This window comes from Protopterus annectens, chromosome 10.part0, assembly GCF_019279795.1.
Source record: "Protopterus annectens isolate FY-2018-M chromosome 10.part0, PAN1.0, whole genome shotgun sequence".
Lineage (NCBI taxonomy): Eukaryota > Metazoa > Chordata > Ceratodontiformes > Protopteridae > Protopterus > Protopterus annectens.
Window position 1 is genome coordinate 1,501,323,326 of NC_056744.1, and position 21,341 is coordinate 1,501,344,666.

Below are 21,341 nucleotides of genomic sequence, written 5' to 3' on the forward strand. Positions count from 1 at the left end.
CCCAAGATACTGGGTTATGTACATGCTGGTTTACAAAGTCTACTGAACATGTGAGAGAAACAGACAGGTGTAGGTTTTGTAAAACAGAATTGGAAACAGTCGCACACCTTGTTGCTGGTTGTGACATACAAATGGCAGAAAGACTGTATACTGAAAGGCATAATAATGTGGCAAGACTGTTGCACTGGGGATTGTGCAAACATTATGGTATTGAAGTGGCTGAAAAACACTGGAAACATGAGCCACAAACCATCACATGGGATCACTCATTACCAACAGTTCAAAAGATAAATGCTAGAAAACAGGATATAGTAGCCCAAGAAAAGAAGACAAAAGTAGCATTGATCATTGAAATCACCACACTCAGTGACTACAATGTCTTGCATACAGAAAGACACAAAGTCATAAAATATCAGGATTTGCAGTCAGAAATGAGACCAATGTGGAAGAAAGATACTCAGACATTTGCAATAGTAATAGGAGAAATGGGACTTATAAAAAAAATCTACAATCACATTTAGATGTTACCAATTCACGTAACCGTAAACAAATTGCAGAAGGAGTCATTACTGGATACATTGTGGGTGCTGCGAAGAGTACTTCTGGCTGACATCAAAGATTGAAACAATACTAATTTCATGAACTTTAATCATACTTTGACTTAGGAATGGGGTCCTATCCTGTCATGAAAAGATTTGGAGAAATTAAAACAAAGTTAAATAATATATTATAGCAATCCTTACAATTAGTGTGTAGGGGTTCCTATCACGTCATCGAACTTTTACAAGTTTGAACCACATATGGTCAAGACCATATATTCGAATTTGTAAAAGTTCGAGCATGTGAATGGAAATCTCCATAGGCAGAGGTTTCCATTCACTTCAATCTGGTGCGATCTCGGAGTTGGTATATTTAAGTAGCAGGGGGTGTGGTGGGCACAGCCCTTCATGTGGGAGGTGCAGGGGGGCTTGCTTCTCTGCTTGTAACAGTTTATTTTGTTGTCTATTGTGTTTTTTTTTAGGTAGTCAAAGTTATGTAACTTCGAACATAATGGTTCGACCATTAGGTCTTCGAATTTACGTAACTTCGACTATGGGATATAGACACAGTGTGTAGCTTAGAGACTTACCATGCGAATGCAGCAGTTGAGAAACCTGTAGTCCAAGGCTGACTCTGTGTGATGCAAGCAGTACACAACCAATACATGGATAGGTACAGGTTGTGTGGGTTGGGATCAACACGTTTCCTATATGTATGTGAGTAGGAAGGTGTCATTCCCTGGGGTCCTCGGTTGTCAGTGAATATATTATGCGTTGTCTCTTAGTCAATGCCAGGGCATACTGGGCATGCCTATTTCTGCCTACAGGGACATCATCAGGGGACTCCTACTCCGAGTCCTCTTCTGAGTGTGGCTGTGGTGACCTTGGCACTGGTGGGGGGCTGTGTATCCCTTCCCTTTGCTGATCCTGCTGCAGCTGTTTCCACAGGACCATATTGTGTATCATGGCACATACTGTGAACATATGTGCACATGTGGCTGGAGAGTACTGCAGGGCTTCACCAGATATATCGAGGCACTGAAACCGTGACTTCAGTAGCCCAACCATACACTCTATGATGTTCCTAGTTTATGCATGTGCCTCATTATGATATTCTTTGGTGGGTGTGTGTGTAGTTCTGATGGGTGTCATCATCCATGTTTCCAGGGCATAGCCAGCATTCCTCAGTAAATGGCCATGTGGGATGTCCTCCCTAGCAAACAACTGGTACAGCTGTGATGAGTGCCAGATATGGGAGTTGTGATAACTGCCAGGGCTTCCAGCACCCACATTCATGATAATGCCCTTGGCATTGCACATGACCTGTCAGTTGATGGAGTGGTACCCCTTGTGGTTGACATAGATTCTACCCTGCTCACCGGGTGGTGCCTTGTTATGAACATGAGTGCAATCTATGGCACCCAGTACCTCAGGGTAGTGTGCTACACAGTAGAAGTGTTGCATATTGCTGGCCCTCGCCTCAGGGGTGAGGGGAAAATAAATTTGCTCAGTGGCATGTGGTAGCATGGCATCCAGGAACTGGTGGAGTACCCTGGATGCTGATGCCTGTGAGACTCCCCCCATCATGTCCCTAGCTTGTCTTTGGAAGGTACCTATGGCTATTATCCTAAGGGCTTAAATACACTGTCCAAAGGATCAGTATTCTGTGAACACACCCACAAAAGCAATGTAGCATGATCGAGAAAGAGTTGGATAGCTTCACAGAATAACAATAAATCCCCATAGTAACAGCAGTTCTTAGGGTTCAAAAAGTTATCCCTGCAAACTCCATAGCAATGGTAAGATCTGTTAAAGAAACAAAGTCATGCAGCAAAAGTTATCTGCACAATAGCTTATAGTCCTAGGCGTTGTTATGGGTTTACATGCATTTGAGCAAACAGCCGATGTCAAACCGCCGTAATTCCAACCTGTAATGTCGAAACTTGTAGGCGCGAATGCTCATAACGTCAAATTCAAAATTCCTGATCGCACGACCGCCGCAACAAGAGCTACCATGGGACGAGAGGGGGGAATATTAGCCTGGCCGGCATTCGGTAATTCCGGGTTCGGCATCTGTAGATTTGACATATTGCAGTCTTAGGATTCTGCTTTCAACATGTTCACGTTCGGACATGAGCCATTCATTCAAATGCATGTAAACCATTTTTATGCTAATAAGAAGGCAGTGTGAAGGGCGAGATTGAATACAAAGGCTTCTGAGGGCCTACATAATTAAACAGAAGATGTTTCCATGACAAAAAAAAAGAAGAGGAGGGCACATTCATGTACATAATGTGGAAATATGTGGTCTGAATGAGAGGTGACTTTTTGGATGATTAAGGAAGTACGTGAGTAAGGTTTTGGTTAACATGGCTTGCAGTACCGATAGTTGCTCACTTGAAATCACCAAATTAGAGAAAAATATAGCTACCTTTGGTGTTAATTAGATTTCTGAGTAGTGGGATCATTGGATAGGGAAGGAAAAAGCATTTTGAAGAAGAAATAAAGTATTGCTTCCCACAGTGGTCAGTTAATTACAGATTTCTGTAGCTGGTGTACCTAGCTAGAAAGGTGTTCTAATCTCACTGCAGTCAACGTGTGTGTGTGTGTGTGTGTGTGTGTGTGTGTGTGTGTGTGTGTGTGTGTGTGTGTGTGTGTGAGTGTGTGTGCTGCATGTGTGTCTGTGTGTATGTGTGTGTGTGTGTGTGTGTGTGTGTGTGTGTGTGTGTGTGTGTGTGTGTGTGTGTGTGTGTGTAGTCAGTGGAGTGTAACTGTGTATCCTACAGTGAGGAATACATTTCCATTGAGTAAAAATATTTTGACAGTTGTACATGGCTAGCCATCCATTTCAATCAGGCCTCCCAACATCTTCTCTCAAACATCCAGTGAGGAAGTCATCCACTATCTTCCATAATAAAGATATAGGGACTTTTTTTACATGGCATAGTAATGGGCAGGATTTAATGTGATGTTAACCATAAGCCTAATAATGTCCTATGACCCTATGAACAGTTGACATGTCAATGTTGCTCATAGGTTCATAGGTGTTTACTAGGCTAACGGCCCCAAGGGCCTTTTTAAGCCTAGCCATCCACCCCAAATCTCAGACGAGTTCTGATACCCTTGATAGGTGTAAGCATGAGCCTGAGAGAAACCATTTAGAGGTTACCTGTGTCTATTACAGACATAGGTGCCAAACAAGGGATGAATTTCTGGTTTCCCATCCAATTGTCCAAGTTGCACTTGAATTAGGTTAGGGAGGAACTCTGCTTCACATGGATGGGGAGCCTGTTCCATAGATGGGGTAGTCTCTGGGATACATACCTATCTCTCCAGCAAGTCCTATTTATATCACAGGCAAGGTTTAAGTCTTTAGAAAAGGTAATTCTGGTGCTTTTTGTTTTGTGTTTATGCAGGAGGTCCGTTAGAGTGGGATCTGACAATGCCCTGTATGCCAGTTATAGATCTACCTTCAAAAGCCTGTAAAAGACAGAATACAGGGAGAGGGCCTTGAGGCGATCTGCATAGGACATTTTATTTATGACCTGTCCTCTTTTAGTGAGGAACCTCTGTGGATGTTCCAATTGTTTGGATATGCCTGGTTAGGTACAGACTAAAGGGGGCATTATACTCAATGATAGGTCTGATGAATGCCGAATACAGTGGAACAATGACTTCCTTGGACTTAGATGCCATACGTTTGTTTACAAGTTGCACAACATAGAATGATTTCCTCACCACTGTAAACACATGATAGTCAAAGGCTAGATTACTATTTATGTGTGTCCCTAAGTCCCTGACCGTCAACTCTAAGGGGTGGGTTGTCAATATGATAGCTACCAGGGATGAATGACTTCCCAAAGGATACTAGTATGCATTTCTTGGCATTTAGTTTTTGTCAATGGCTCTGACACCAGTTGTTTATCTGTGTCAGTTCCTCCTGGAGAACATTTGTGTCAATGTGAGATTCAATGATAGCTTCTAATTTACAAGCATTTGCAAATGATGTCAGCCAGAGACCACTGACATATGTCTTGACTTCTGAGAAATAAATGCCAAAAAGGATCAGTCCAAGGACGGACCTCTGAAATTTTTTTTTTTTATTTTATTTAACATTTGTTGACCGGGAATGTCCAACTAGGTTCCACAGATCCTGTTTTCAGTGGAGGCCCGGGGAGAAATGCTCCAGAAAGACTCCACTTCTGACTGGCCTCTTTGTAGAGATGGACTCCCCAATTCTGCTTCATGTCTGTGAGTCAGTTGGCTGTCCACCTGGTGACACATGGGTTTGTATCTAACCTCTTGAGTTTGTCAACAATGCCCAAGTGGGGTATTGTGTAAAATGCCTTGGCCAAGTCAAGGTAGGCAGTGTGAACAATTTGCCCTCATCCATTGCTTTGTTAACCTTTTCAAAGAAGTCCACCAGGATGAGTAGGTGTGATCTGCCCTAGATGAAACCAAACTGGGTTGAGTCCAGTGTTGTGGGGTTAACTATATCTCTAATGATCATCTCCATGATAATTCTTTCCATGGCTTTACATATAAGACTGACATGTGCTATATTGAGGTATGAATGTACAGTATAGCTATAAGTGAGTATTACAATCTGTAATGTAAGCTAATGTATTGATAGCCATTGATTCCATTGAAGTACATGCTCATTCTATAACAGCTGTAGTAATATACCTTCTGAGAACTGTTGATATGGTATAATACACTTTTATGTATATTGTTGGCATTTTAGGATGTGCATTGTAGTGGACCAGCTCAACCTTCTACACAGTTCATATTCTGCCTTCACAGTGACACTTAAAATATGCCACATGTGTGCATGTGTCTACATACTAAAATTAAATATTCTGTGGCAGATATCCATATAAATTCATATTGATTACATGGCCACATAAGTCTTGTCTCATACACATGTCATTATGCTGTGATATACACAACCAGTGTATCACATGTATGATTGCAACCTTATGGAATTCACTGTATGTGCAGTTGTGTTGCTATACCCAAGGATTAATGAGGGTGTTAATAGCACCACTCTGACTATTAGCATTTGTGTCAGGAAATATTTTGCATGCCCCACAAATAACTTATCTCTAATGAGTCCTGATATGACATCAGGCCAGTCAAAACACAGGTTGCCCATGAAACACATACACATATATTGTGCAAGTGATGTAAGTAAGTCACATTGGTACAACTGTATGACTGTGTGCATGGTAACAGTGTGTGGAATATGATGAATGACCAAGGTTGTATTTGGAGATATTTTCACAAATCATTTATTCCAATACATGTGAAATGTTAATAAACAACTCAGCATAGATCTGTATGTGGATGCCACCAGAAATACCCAACCAGAGGAAATAGACAATCCGCTAGCTGACAGTTTGTCTCACACGTCAACTCCTTGTCACCACCGGCCAGCAGCCAAATTATACATGAAACATTACTCAGTTTTTACTCTAAGGATGGCAGTTCATCTGTGCACTCAATATGGCTGATAACATAGACACATTGGGCCCTAACAACATCACAGGTTACCTGTAGAGAGACTCAAAATATGACCTGCCAGACAAAGTTGCATGCATACTTCAGCACAGCTGCCAGACAGTCTATGTACATCAACATGCATCCTTCTGGCTGGGGGTGACTGTCACCTGATGCATGGAGTTAGATACATCCTCACTCTCCTCATTTGTGAGATAGTCCAATGAGTCATCATGGACCTTCTCTAAAAGGATAGAGGTAATAGTGTGAATGTGTGCCAAATATGTGTGATTTGTTCAGGCTACATCATGTCTTTTACATCTGTTCAATGTCCTCAAGAAGGTCAACAAGGTCATACATGATGGCAACCCTATCATCCTACAGAGCTTGACCTGGCCAAGGCATTTGTCACAAATACACACTGGTATTACTGAGAAACAGTCACATGTGGCCATAATCACCTACAGCACCAAGTGGGAAGACCACTGGATCACATATGTGACAGATAAATATGTTGTTGAAATGGGTAAAGTGTCCTACATCTAGAGTCCAGTGATATGGTCAATACCTCAGGGCTTTGTGCTAGGTGCTTTCCTATTCATGATTAAAGTTCTTTACAAACTTTCATCCTGCCCTGCTCTCTCTTCCTTTATCTCTAGCTACACTCCTCCACAGACTCTCCATACCTCTAATCAGCAACTACTAGAAATCTACCAACCCAAAAAATAGCTGGCAAACTCCTGTATAAACACTCCATCACCCAAGCCTGGAACAAACTCCCAAGAGACATTTGTTCCATCATTCACCCATCCCACTTTAAAGAAAAACTCAAGCTTCATCTACTTAACTCCAAAGTATGTCCTTGCCAAGCCCCTACTTAAGTTCCCCACAACCCTGCTATATACTTTTTCAGTCCCTCCACATTTAGCTAAGTACTCCACTATTGTGGATACTTATTAAACTCTACAATCAATACTGTTGGACTTAACTCCTTTTGTAAATAGGTATGTATATTTTTTAGTCTGTAAAAATATTGATATGTATATATCATGTGTTTGCATTTCTGCTTTGTCTCGCTAACATTCTTGTATAACTGATCTTGACCATAGTTTTGACTAAAATGTTTGATTCTCTGCAAACCGTGTTTGTTTTTTTTGAAACTTTTCTCCTCGGGTCTCCACTGAAAATGGGCCACAAGCCCAGCTGGACCAACCAGGTTAACAATTGTCAATAAATAAAATAATAAGTGTCAGATATCAAGACTGGTTTACACCTTTGTCCAACCAGCTTTGTGGTGGACTGCAACTTGTGGATATTATTGCATCTAAGTGTGGTATTGGTATAATAAAGAGACAATATCAACACACACAAAGGACTGCTGCCACAGCCATGGGGACACAGTAGATTAATCAAAGTCATGGGGTGATTAATTACATCATAAAAACAAAAATACAAACTAATTATGATGTAGACAGCACACCCTTGTGAGCAGACCAGGTGACATGTGATCTGTGTATCAGGTTGATGGTATGCGGAATGTCCATCAGCATGTGCCCACACTGGTGACTACTCGCTTAAATGTAACAGAACTCCTGTGAATTATTGTTCCATAGTTCTCAGCCCTTATCACACCAATAACTGAGTACAATGCACTCATTTTCATGTACCTTCCAATGCATCTTCCAGAGATGGCTTACTCAGGTGTGCCACATTTGCCACAGTACATTCTCTCACATCTTATTGGCCATACCTAAGTATTCTTTTTGTTGCATAAACGTTATTGGTTGATGGTACAGATATTATACAATATGCATGTGTGATATGTGTTCTTTAGATGCACACAGTAAATCGATAGCTGACTACTAACATTGATGGCATGGGTTACATTCATAACAGTGTAGATTGTGCTATATATATATATATATATATATATATATATATATATATATATATATATATATATATATATATATATATAGATATAGATATATAAATATATATATATATATGCACTCCTGTCAACTAGCCAGGATTGTGCAGGTGTAACAGTGTCCCTCTTAACACCTCCAGTAGATATTACATTTTGATGATGGTGTGCTTGATTCTCCTCAGAGATTGCTGAAAATCATGAACGTGTTCTTGCAGAAGCATCTATGATAACTCACAATCACATATGTCGTGCCAAAAACATGGGATTACTAGTGGTATTATGCTGATATTGTCCATGATTGTGCATGTTTCTGTCTGCTGTTGTCTATGAGCCTATTACTGTGTGTTCCACTTGGTTGAAACCTATGCTGACATTATATTCATATTTGGACAACTCATTTTACACAACTTCACAATATGCACCTATCCCGTAATGTATATGCCATCCCGGATATATGTCCTGTCCATTGTTCATGTCAGGATGCTTATATCAGAAAGAATCCTCTCCACTGATGTGTCACGTTGTGTGAAAGTCACATAATATACATTAACTGTATAGTACATACTGTATCATGTCAATATGTGATTACTGACCATGCTACAAGTGTCTTCATTGACATGCCTTCATCTGCTGTGCATTACCATGTTTTGCTTGTCCTCTTTCCCTGAGTTCATTCCTACAATTCATCTGTGCATCCCTTTTTAATACACTCACTTCCCCTGACTATTTATTTATAATGCAGTCTATGTACCTTTGCTGATCACTTACACAACTTTTATTCAGTATGCCTGAAACATGTTTCCACACTACCCTATATTGTATACACTTTCATGCAATATGTTTGAACTATATATATTGCTATATTAATAACCATGATAGTCATTGTGGCTTTCTGCACAATCCTGCAGACATAGTTTGCCCATCAGTAAACAGGTGTAAATGTCTGCAGGGGTTTGTGTTGCTTTACATGATTTCCTGGCCAGCAACACTGTTTTTGGCCATGAAACGTCACTTGTTTACTTGTAAATGGGTGTGCAGCATGCATATATAATTAGCACTGCTGCTCACCCACAAACACATACACATACACTCCATGTCAGCTTCATGCTAAGTCTACGTGGAGTTTATTGAATCCCCAGGTACATTAATTTTTCTCTCATTTTTTTTTTCATTATTTCCACCTTTACTTTTTATTTTCTCTTTTGTACTCTACCTACACTTTTTCTTTATTCAGTTATCCTATTTTGTTCTTGTTCTTTGCATTTATTTCATATTTTATTTATCATAGTTTTTATCATAGTTTTTGAATTATCTATCAGTTCTTCCTGTTTATCATTATTACTGAAACTTATTTTCCTTAATGGTCTTATAGAATTTTTGCAACTCATGTTACTGCTGTGTCATTGTTTTTCCAGGATGAGCCTGGAACATGGTCTTGTGTATCAGAGTTCAACCATTGATAGCAAATCTAAAAAAAAAGACTGTTAGCTTGATAAACCAATATCCACAGGGTCTATATTATATGATCGAAGTTTCAAAATTTCAAATCTGATACGATCAACACCATATAATCAAAGTTTTAAAACACTGAAAATGTAATAAAACACACCAACCTACAAAAACAAACCATTTAAATGCTCTAAGCAGGGGGGCAAGCCCCCCTGCACCATCCATGTGGGGGCATGCACCCCACTCCCTCACTACTTAAATATACCAACTCCAAAAAATAGCACTAAAGTGCATAAAAGGGAAATCTTCCCTTTCCACGCTGTAGGGAGATCTCCGTTAAAAGATTCAAAGTTTGTTTCAAAATTTTGATCAGATTCAAAGTTTTCAAACTTCAGTCTTCTGATATAGATCCAGTCAACCACAGCCTTCAACCAAACCGCTGAAGAACTCAACAGGCAAAAAATAGCATAAAAGCATATTTATTCATCACTGTCATCCACTCTTAACCAGACTTCATCAGAAATATACATCATTGTACAGCTCCATCAATTTATACAACCAACCAACAAAAAATTAATTAATAAATAAATTAGCAATTAATTAAACAAAATTACTTCAATCTCCTGTTTTTCAAAAAAAGTTTAGTATTAATTACATCATTCAGTCCAAGCTAACAATCAGTTCTTAATCTTAATTGCCATTTGGCTTCCTTCCTTTCTAACTTGTTTTTAAAGCCCCCCCCCCCCAATATCAGGATATACCCTGTTAAAACAAAAAAATAGAAACTTTTTAAAATCAGCACACTCCTTTGTGTGTTTGTATAAGGCATTAGTCTCATCCTTAGCTTTAATTGAATACAGATGCTCCTTTATTCTTTTCTGTAAAGATCTCATAGTCATTCCTATATAAAATACTTGACATAATGAACAAATGCTGACATATTCTACATCTTGGTGATTAACAATTAAAATGATCGTTGACATTAAAAGTTTTGCCTATGTGGGGAAAAGAAATGTAAGGTCCCTCATAAATAAAACTGCAAACAGAGCAAGTATTATATATATATATATATATATATATATATATATATATATATATATATATATATATATGTATGTATATATAGATATATATAGAGATATATATACATATACCCTTAACCTTCTTAGTGGTAAAAGGAGATAACACGGTATTGTCATGCTGCAACAAATTTTTTAAACTGGTGTACTTTTTACAAATAAACACCAGTTTCTGGCCAGCTACAATAAAAGTATCCTTTTATAATATTCCAATTATTGCTTATGACCGTCCAAATATAATGGTTATCAATAGACATATCCAAAACATGTTAGGTAATGTACATCTAGACCGCCAGAATATGTGGTGGTCTTAGTACTAACTAAGGGTTTCAATGAAATAGGTGGGAAATAATCTTCTGTTTTGGCCATCACTTCATTAGAGGTTCCACCAAAAATGTCTGTTGTACCTATGTTGTTGGAACAACCCAACAATGAAATTAACTTTGTCAAAAAATCAATATCCCTAGCAGTTAACCTCAAATCCCTGATTATTTGTCCCCTAGGAATATTAAGTTTCATGATTAAAGGATGATGGCTTCTGAAACTTAGGTAAGTATTAGAAAAAGTCTTTTTATGATAAACCCTACTATCAAACATTCTCCTGGATAGCTTCCATTGTACGATAATCTCCAAAAAGTTGACCATAGCTCCTAAAACTCGAAAGGAAACTTTAAAAAAATCAACACTTCCATTCAGTTGTTCAGCAAACTTGGTACAATCACCATCTGAACCCTCCATAAGAAAAAAAAATGATTGCCCACAAATCTTTTATAAAATGCTACATTCTGGAAAAATCCAATAAACGGTAAAATCTCAGTCTCCCACCACCCCAGTGCTAAATTAGCAAAAGATCGTGTGACTACAGAACCCATTGCAATACCTTTAATTTGTTGATAATGCTTCTTATTACCTACAAAAAAATATCCAAAACAATTTCCATTAAAGCACAATATAAATTGATTTCCTGACTGTGAAAACTACTATACTTAGTAAAATATAATTGAATAAAATCCAAACCAGTATCCTGAGGAATACTAGTTAATAAGGAAATTATGTCCACTGTGAACATTGTTATATTTTCTGTATCACAAGAAAAGCAATGATTAAATTCATGAATTTTTCCCAGAAAGTCCCATGAATCCTTGATGTATGAACCCATTTTTTGAACTAATGTGTTAATATATACCTTTTGTTACATTATTTTGGGCAGAAACAATGCATCTGAATGGAGGATGTGTTTCATTCTTGTGTATTTTAGGGATGCTGAATAGTACACCTACTTGGAGCTGTTCAACAATCAAATAATTAAAGGTCCTGTGTGTGTGTGTGTGTGTGTGTGTGTGTGTGTGTGTGTGTGTGTGTGTGTGTGTGTGCGTGTGTGTGTGTGTGTGTGTGTGTGTGTGTGATGCCCCCAATTAATACACCTGGTGGCTAGAGGTAATCAGGCTCAAACCCTGTACCTTGGGTACAGGATAAAAAGAGCCTAAAGTCCCTAACCACCACCTGTTCCTCATAACATCTGTGGTTTTAAGGATTTTTTGTGTCATATCGCTACATGATTTAATTTACTAAATAATGACAGACATTTGAATTTCAGACTTCATATTCTTCAGAAAATAAATGGTAACGCACAACCTTTTATTCTAGCAATTTTCTAAGTTTATAACAGCAGTATTGCTTTTCAGGATTGTGGCAAATCACTGAAAGATTGAATTCACTAAATAATGGCAGGCATTTGAATTTCAGACTTCATATTCTTCAGAAAATAAATGCTAACACAAAACTTTTTATTCTAGCAATTTTCTAAGTTTATAAGATCAGTATTTGAAATTTGTTCCTATTTTGGGGCTGTATTCCCCCATTATTGGCTTTGTCCAGGTGTTTTGTGCTAAGAGGTTCAGAGCTATGGTGAGAAGTGAGAATTGAATTCACTAAGTGATAGTCATTTAAGTTTCAGCCTTCCTGTCTTTCAGAAAACTGCTGATTTGGCATAGTGGTATGTTGCTCTGACTGTAGTACACAGGGTCCAGGGCTCAAGACTTGTCAGTGAAATGCATCATGAAAACACATTTTATTCTAGCAGCTTTCCAAAATGCTTGCCCCCCCCAAAAAAAAATGAATTTGAAAATAAGTACAAGAAGCTGTGCAAGATGCTTGTGTCTATATATATATATATATATATATATATATATATATATATATATATATATATATATATATATATATATGAATTGGGCAGTTTTGTCATTATTGGTTCATGCATTTGGTTTCATTACTTACTAGAAAAATGTTCAGACAAATTTAAAATGCCCTCTGTCTAACAAGTGTGCTGCATTATATAAGGAATATAATTTAATAAAGTCAGGAAGGTGTATCAAAGAACACATGTATGTTTCTTGTTTTGCATGCAAGGGGCCAATGATTTGAAAACAGCCCCAAGGTAATCCTTATCCACCACTGGCCAGATACATTTTCTTTGGATGTGGTATGTGCTTCAACGTTGTTTCAATGAATGTGAGTTTCAAGGGCAGAGAAGCTTTAATGCCAAGTCATATTTTCATTGTGAGACAGTATTGCTTTGTTTAGCAGCTTTGTTGTTTAGCAGATGTCTATTAGTGTTTGTGCATTGTGCTATAAAATGTAAAAATAAAATCCAAATAATCGTAGAAGTAAAGCAATATGTATGCATTAGTGTTTATGGTAAATGGGGCAAAATAGACAGGTAATGGGACAGTGGAATGGGTGCAGGGGGACTCTAGTGCCATATTTTGGTTGCCTGTTCTTCAGTTTGCGTTTGAAAGTAGGTATCTCACAATTCCATTGGAGTGGGCGGGGTTATGTAATTATGTATGCAAATTTGATGTTAATCGGCATACAGATTTGTACCTATTTTTCATGGGCCTTGTCCAGATTTTTGATGTTTCCAGTTTGAGAGGTATGATGTCAGCATTCATAACAAAATCGTATAAACTAGCAAATATGAACTTATAACATTTTTGTGTTTCCATAACAGTAATCTCCTCATAATCTATTGGTTTATTTAACACATTTTCTACATCTTTAATATAATCATCTTGTTTCATAATAACCAAACTACCCCCTTATCAGCTTTCTTAAACCTAAATTGCTTGTTCCTTTGTTTGTTCAAAGTGAAATATTAATCATCAGATTTGCTACTAAAATAATTCTCCAATCTCATTTTTACAACTTTGTTTGATCACTTTTAAGGTGCTATGTAAAATGGGGTGTAATCTGAAGGTTTTCTTAAAAAAATCAACATCACTTATGTCAATGTCATGCAACAAATAATTCAATGCAGCAAAAATCCCAAAGCAAGTCCCAAGAACAGGGTTTAGTGAGCAAATACAAACTTACAAACAAACCCCAGGACCAGGAAGAAGGCAACAGTATCAAACAAATAACTCCAATTGTATTCACCAAAATTTTATTTAAATAAAATTTTGGTGAATACGATTGGAGTTGTTCATTTGATACTATTGCCTTCTTCCTGGTCCTGGGGTTTATTTGTAAACAGATAATTTAAGTTCAATTTCTTTGTGTACATTTTCAATTCTGTTAATGTTTTAACCAAGTTAGTGCTGAATGTAGGGACAAAATGTAACCCTAATTGCAACAAATTAATCTGAACAGGGCTAAAAATAACATCTGTTAAATTAAAGACCTTAGGGGGAAAAAATCAATGATAGTCTCATTGGATAACATATATTCCCCCATTTATATCCCTTTTTTCTCTTCATTGACAATCAATGGCTGGGAAAAATACCAGTAGCGAACTCAATTAATTGTTCCTTCTCCTTTGGCTGTTATTAGCGTACAATATTTTGTTAATTACTATATACTAACACATTTTCCATGTTCATTGAATATAAATAAATCAATTATTTAAGTCATACCATGTTTATATACCTGCAATTGCAATATGGCCTTATAGTAGTCATTGTATCCAATATACAAGTATATTGCTATTCACATAATTAGGAGATGTTTTCTTTGTGTTGCTAAAACATTTTTATTGATTTTTTAAAAAGTTACATTTTGTAATATTTCAGCAAAATATATTTTATAGTATTTTATATTATTTATATTACATTTATTACTTTAAAATATAAACATATTTACTGGAAGAGAATATGTTTGAAACAACAATAAATAAGTAATTCATTGAAAGAATTGATATAAAGCAAGTAGATTACTAAATTTTATCATATTTTACAAGCAAAGTCCCTAAATTATCCCAACATCCAAAATTTACCTTACCATACATGGATCTTAGTGATGCTTTTTCTTTTTTTACACAAAGCAGTGGTTAATTCTAATTTTTTAAACTAAGGTACAGAATAAGATTTCCATTTTTAGAAATGTTCTATCAACAGTTAATAGGCTGTAGAACATTGTACATTATTCATTTATTTATTGTAAATGCAAGAGGAAGAGGAACATTTATGGGCATTGTTACTCTCTCTCGTTCCCAATTATCCAACCATAAAACTTAAAAAAAAACACTAACCTCTTTTCAAAAGATATCCATTTTCTAACAATCTACAAATACATGTACACAATCAGCTTTGACCATTTCATTGGACCTAAAACAAGCTGAGGTATGAATTTTCCTATATATTTGAGATTTTATGTAATTATTTCTATCACATCGATTTTCTAAGAAAGACTAGATGAACTGATCTCAATAATAAAGATTTACACTGATCATTTATTATACCATTAAATCCACTAGTTTCCAAGACATTCCAATGATTATTGTCAAAGTTGTTATTACTAAATTTAATAATTCTATACAGTTAAAATGAATGTCCTTACTAAGATATGGTACTCCTTATAAAAAATATTAACTCAAATACTTTAGGACTGTAATTTTGTCCCTGTTTATTTAGCAAAACTAAATAACTGTTTAAAATCTCTATTAGGGTATGGAAAAGCAGTGCTTATGAAGTATCAGAATCTGTCTCTTTTAGATTGTTTAAAAACTGCACGTGGCGAGCGAAAACTAAGACAGCAAGTAAAAACAACAAAGTTTTAATAAAGCTTTTTCGAAAAGCTAGTACTTTTCCTTCATCAGACATTTTGAAAATCAATTAACTCACGTTTTATACCTTCAGCTAACTTCAATTATGATCAATTAAGTTACAATTGTGTTAAATTAAATGAATACCATTACAAAAACTTTTAAAACCATACTGCCATTAGGTAGTTTTTGCACAGCCAAAACTACTACCCACAAGTCAATCAAAAATGCCCCATGAACAAACAAAAATACTATTTATAAACAAGGGGGGTACTGCAATTATTTCAATAAAATAAATTAGATTCATATTTCACTTATCCTATAGTTCCTTTTACAATTTTAAAATTGAAAACAAGTTATCTTCTCAAAGCTAGTAATTTCAAAATACATTTTAAAGAGACAAACTCATTCAAACCTGGAGGGGCATAAGCCACTGTTCTAATATGCCAAAAATGTTCTTGTATTTCTAAATCTAATTGCCATGAACTGTCTCTAGGGTTAACCAATACTTGATGTAATACAGCAAATTTAAAATTGTGGTTTGGATGTTCAACTAAATGCCTTGCCAGAGCGTTGTTGGTATCTTGCTTTTTAATAGCGTACTGATGTTCATAAATATGCTGCTTTAGTTGCCTCTCTGTCTCCCCTATGTAGAATGCAGTACAATCCTGGCAAATAGCAGAATAAACAACCGCTTTAGTTGTACAGCAATATTTAGCTTGGATTTTATAAGTCTTATTTCTAATATTAACCTGCTTGTCCATGATGAGATGCTTGCACTGATGGCAAGCTCCACACTTAAACATTCCATTATTCCTGATCTTTTTATTTATATTTCGACATTCCAAAAGGGCTTTAATATTAGGACGCTCCTATATGTGATTTTTGGTTTGTCACCCAAAACTTTATTCAATCTACTGTCTTCTATTATTAACACCTAGTTTTTATTTAAGATGTCTTTGATGTAAGGACTATCTAAACTATATGTACATAGGAAACTGGTGTGAAAATCTTGAGTTACCAAACCAGGAGTGTGGTGGCTCTGGTTACCAGTTACTTCATTATAAACATCTAAGCCATTAGACAAGAGAGGCTTAAAATGTCCGGACTGTCTCTTAAGAATCACTTCATTAGAGATTTTAGTTACCAAACATTGATTCTAGAAGGGCACATTAGTTGATAAAATCTATTTCTTCGGAAACCATTCTAGCTGCCCTCACCAGCTGGCCCTTGACAACAGCTCTCTTTTGATGGTGAGGGTGACAACTTAAAAAATGAACAAATGAGTTTGAATATGTAGGTTTCCTATAGATTGTACTTATGAACCTAGACCTCCTTGTATCTCTAAGGATGTGAACATCTAGAAAATTAATTTGGTCTTGTTGAAAATCATATGTGAATTCTAAAAAGCCAATCATACCTGAAATACTGGAAACGAACTCTGAAGTGAGTTCACTGGTACCTTTCCAAACAAAGAACATGTCATCCTGGTAACGAGTGTACCAGGTGACATTGTTCTTAAATATAATATTATTGAAAAGTAGAGTCTTTTTCCCAATGAGTCATGACAGTTGGCAAAACTACCTCCACATGAGGAGCCCATGGCAACTTAAGTTTTTTGGAAGTAGATCTGCCCCTCAAACAACATAAAATTATTGATTAGTATTATATCAAGGAGGGTGTCCACTAGATAAATAGTATTTTCATTAGCTTCCCTCTCCATCATAAATTTTCTAATCCATTCTAATCCTGTACTATGAGGTATAACCGTATAAAGGTCTTTGACATCTATTGTTAAGAAGGTGTAGTCTTGATGGAAGGGAATTTTGCTTAGATCCATTAAAAAACTCCAGGAATCCTTGCAAATCTGTATTTCTTTTACTACAAATGGTTTTAAAATGCTGTCCACGTGTTTAGCACACCCATAAGTACTGGAACCCCGTCCATCAACTATTGGTCTAAAAGGGGGTTCAACAATACTTTTTTGAATCTTGGGTGTGCCAAACAATGCTGGAGTTCTTGGAGCCAGCATTGACAAATAATTATACAAATCTAGATCAACAGAACCTTCCAAAAATAGATCTTGTAAAATCAACCTAATCTTTCTATAGGCTATGTTAAGCTCATTTTGACTAACTAGTACATAGGCTGGTGAATTTATAAACTTCATCATATTTTCCACTATGTGTTGCAGTCCATCAAAACCAACCCGCCTCCCTTGTCAGGTTTCATTACTCTTATATTACACTCATGCAATAATGTAATAAAATCACGTTCATTGTCATTGATGTTTTTTATGTTTCTCTTATTAATATGAGTGTTAAAAGTAGAGTTCAGAGCTCTCAAGTCCAACTCACACATTTTCTCAAATAAGAGTAAATTGGGATGAAGGGGGGGGGGTTAAACAAGCTGGACACTTTTACTGAATTGATAAGAGAGTGCACCGGTCCCATAAGGACATTCAAATTCAATTTACGAACAAATAATTTAAGGTCAATTATGGTTTTCACGGGGTCCATAAATCCATCTGGGACGAAGGTTAGGCCCTTAGAAAAAAATTCTTTTGGACTGTTCTCAAATTGAAATGCAGGGTCTTTATTTATTCATTCATACCAGGTTAACATATTATTAGCTTTGAGTATTTCCATCATCTTATAATTAGAAATTTCCTTTGTAACTTAATGTAAGAATAACTGCAAAGATAATGAAATTCCATCTTTTAAATACTGAATTATTTATTATTGTTTATAATATTAAAAGGACTTTGGAGTTGTTGCTATAGATGATGAATTTAATTGAGAGATAGGCTTCCTTTTAAAATAATATTTTAACAGCCATAAAAAGAATTGCTAACAATCTGAAATCTAGACAAGGACCTTTATATGAGTTTTTAATTATGTGTTCTTCTATGGGACAGATTCCGTAAAGCTTGCAGAATCTGAAGCATTGCACCAATCTCAGTGCAAAATGTGCAGATAACATTGTCATATGTTAATAAATGATAAGAAACTCAGAATACTTTACAACAAGGACATATTGCAAGGATTAGCCAGAAGCATGTGTGTACATGTCCCACACTGTAAAATGTCCATACATTTGGCAAATGTTCACCATCTCAAATTAATAACTGGCAATGGCAATAGTTTTGACAAAGGCAAATATACCCACAATAAACACTACAGACATATTAAAGTGGTAAGAAAGTGGAAAACCTCAAAAGCTTGGGAAGACATCATGGTAAAACAGGACACCATAAGGTGATACACTGTAAATGTATGAGTAAATCACACAGGGCAATATAGAAGATACACAGACACCCACTTAAACAAATGGAATATGTATGTCAAATGAACAGATGGACTGCTGATGTCCCCAAAACTGGAAATATATAAAACACACATACACAGTAAAGTGCAATTATGTTACAACAACATACACATATACTGGCATGCGGATATCAAATAAAGAAACGCATATGTATGTTAACCTCATTGCTCATTACAGATCAGAGAATACCTCTATGAGCATCATTACAGCACATTTGCAGTACATCACTGAGTGCTCACTTGCCAAAGCCACATATCTGTGTCAGTATGTATCTTACTATGGGTACACATACACATAATCCTTATGTTTACAACTATTTATAGAAGGTGTACACCAATGTCACCACATCATGGGTATGGAAATGCTACAGTCGACAATTATATTGTGAAAGACTTTGTAATCTGTAATATTATGTACAGACTAATGTTACCTTGCTCTTTGATGCAGTCAGATAAGGACTGCACATACAAAGGATATACTTGCATCTGATCCCACATGGCATCAGTATTGCCAAACCATGACACAACACCACATCATGAGAGTAGGACAACATGACAACTGTCATCCAAAGCCATGTGGAATGACATGTCTGTATGTTGTACATACCTGATATGGCAAAACAGACATCCAAGTCATGTGACACTGTTAGTGATGGACTATGTATAACACGTTATCTGTCAGTCATCCCAGTAAGACAAATGTTTACAGGCTGTCTGTTGTAGCACTATCAACAGGTTAACTGCCACAATGCATGGACAGTTGAATGTGTGTAGACAGTGTAATGTGGTAAGCTGTGTCATGCACACATTGAAACCACAGTAAATGTCACATGATAATAACTCATAAGCATAGTAAATACACAGTATGCATGCACAAGAGTGCATATACAGTCCAATTAATTAAATGTTAATCACTATTTTGGCAGCAGAACAAAAGTGGAGCACACAGAAAATACCTACTGACTGGTGGGACCAGGTTGATGTGGATCAGACTCCCAAATTATCTCATGAGCTACCATCCTGAATGAATCCCACATAGCCCATGCCATTCCATTGAAGAAGGTCCTCATCATGTCCATCACATGTACTTGGAACACATTGGCAATGACTTCCCTGATCTCCTCCTGAAAACTGTCTCTGTCATGGCCATGTGGACCTCTCCTCTGGGGTGCAGGCAGGATGGCTCAAACAAGGGCATCTCCAGGCTCCTCACTGTTGTCATCACTGTCACTATCTTCTTTGGATGATTTGGGAAGCGACCTCACATGTGCACATCATCATCTTTGGATTGGTGAATGTCCTTGGGTACCATGCTCTGTAAAGATTAATTGCAAAACACAATGGAAAAAAATGTATATCATGCAGAATAATCCCATGAAAATCAGAGCAGAATACAATATTGTTATGATAATTTACACACAGACTGAGACACAGCCATTATGGACAGAGTTACCCATGGCCAAAATATGTCATATTCCTAAAAAGGACAACACTATTCTTTCCTGGTATTTCTATATGCTTAGACACACACACACATGTTATTAGTGTTGCAAAAAATGTATGAATGGTTAGCAAACATATTTTACTGTGTATGAGTGGACACAACATGCCATTGTATAAATAATGAGAATGATTAGTAGTATTACATATGTACAATATATGCAATGTGATCTCATCCAAAACAATCATGAATCAGACAGTGATGCCAGTTTTAAAACTAAGACATCACCACAGCCAACCTCTGTGTCTAATTGAAACAATGAAACCCACTCATTCGAAGATCTCACAGCTCCCTTGTCCTTTCCCTACCCTTTGAGTACTCAAATACAGCTGCAGGAGGTAGGGAAGTTCTTTTTACTGGTTTTGTTTCCAGTATGCTGTGTTTTCCGATTGGAATGTCTTGTGCGAGTCTTTCTCTACAGTAGCTTCTCTCATGGTTTATTAATTTTTCTAATGCATTGCTCTAGGGTAAAATATTATGTGTTAGTTGCAATAATCCTGGGTATGTGTTAGCTGCAATAATCTTGGCCTTTCTCCGGTGACTAAGTTGACACGTGCATCCAAAAACTGTAAATGGTTGCCTGTTTAGGTCATGTTTGCCAACATAACTGCTGTGTGTGCACGCATAGTCTTTACTCCTAAGCATCTGTCCGACTGTTTACTGCTTTACTTTTAGTAATGTTTTTTGCCTTTGCTGCAGCGTTTGCTTCTGAGCTGGTGCCTGTGGTCTTTGTTGCCAATAGCAACTGATTTTTCCTTTATTGCTGTTCTCATAGTTAAAAGAAAATGCATTGCACTGTGGTTTTGTTAACATTGACACTAGCTTTGCAGGATATAGCTATATTTTGAAAAAAATGTTTAATGAGGTATGAAAGGAAGCAACTGTCCACATTCATGAAAAAGGGGAATAATTGAAGCAATAATACAAGAAATGAAGTATCTAACATTAGGAACATCATAGAGACCCACAGTGATTTT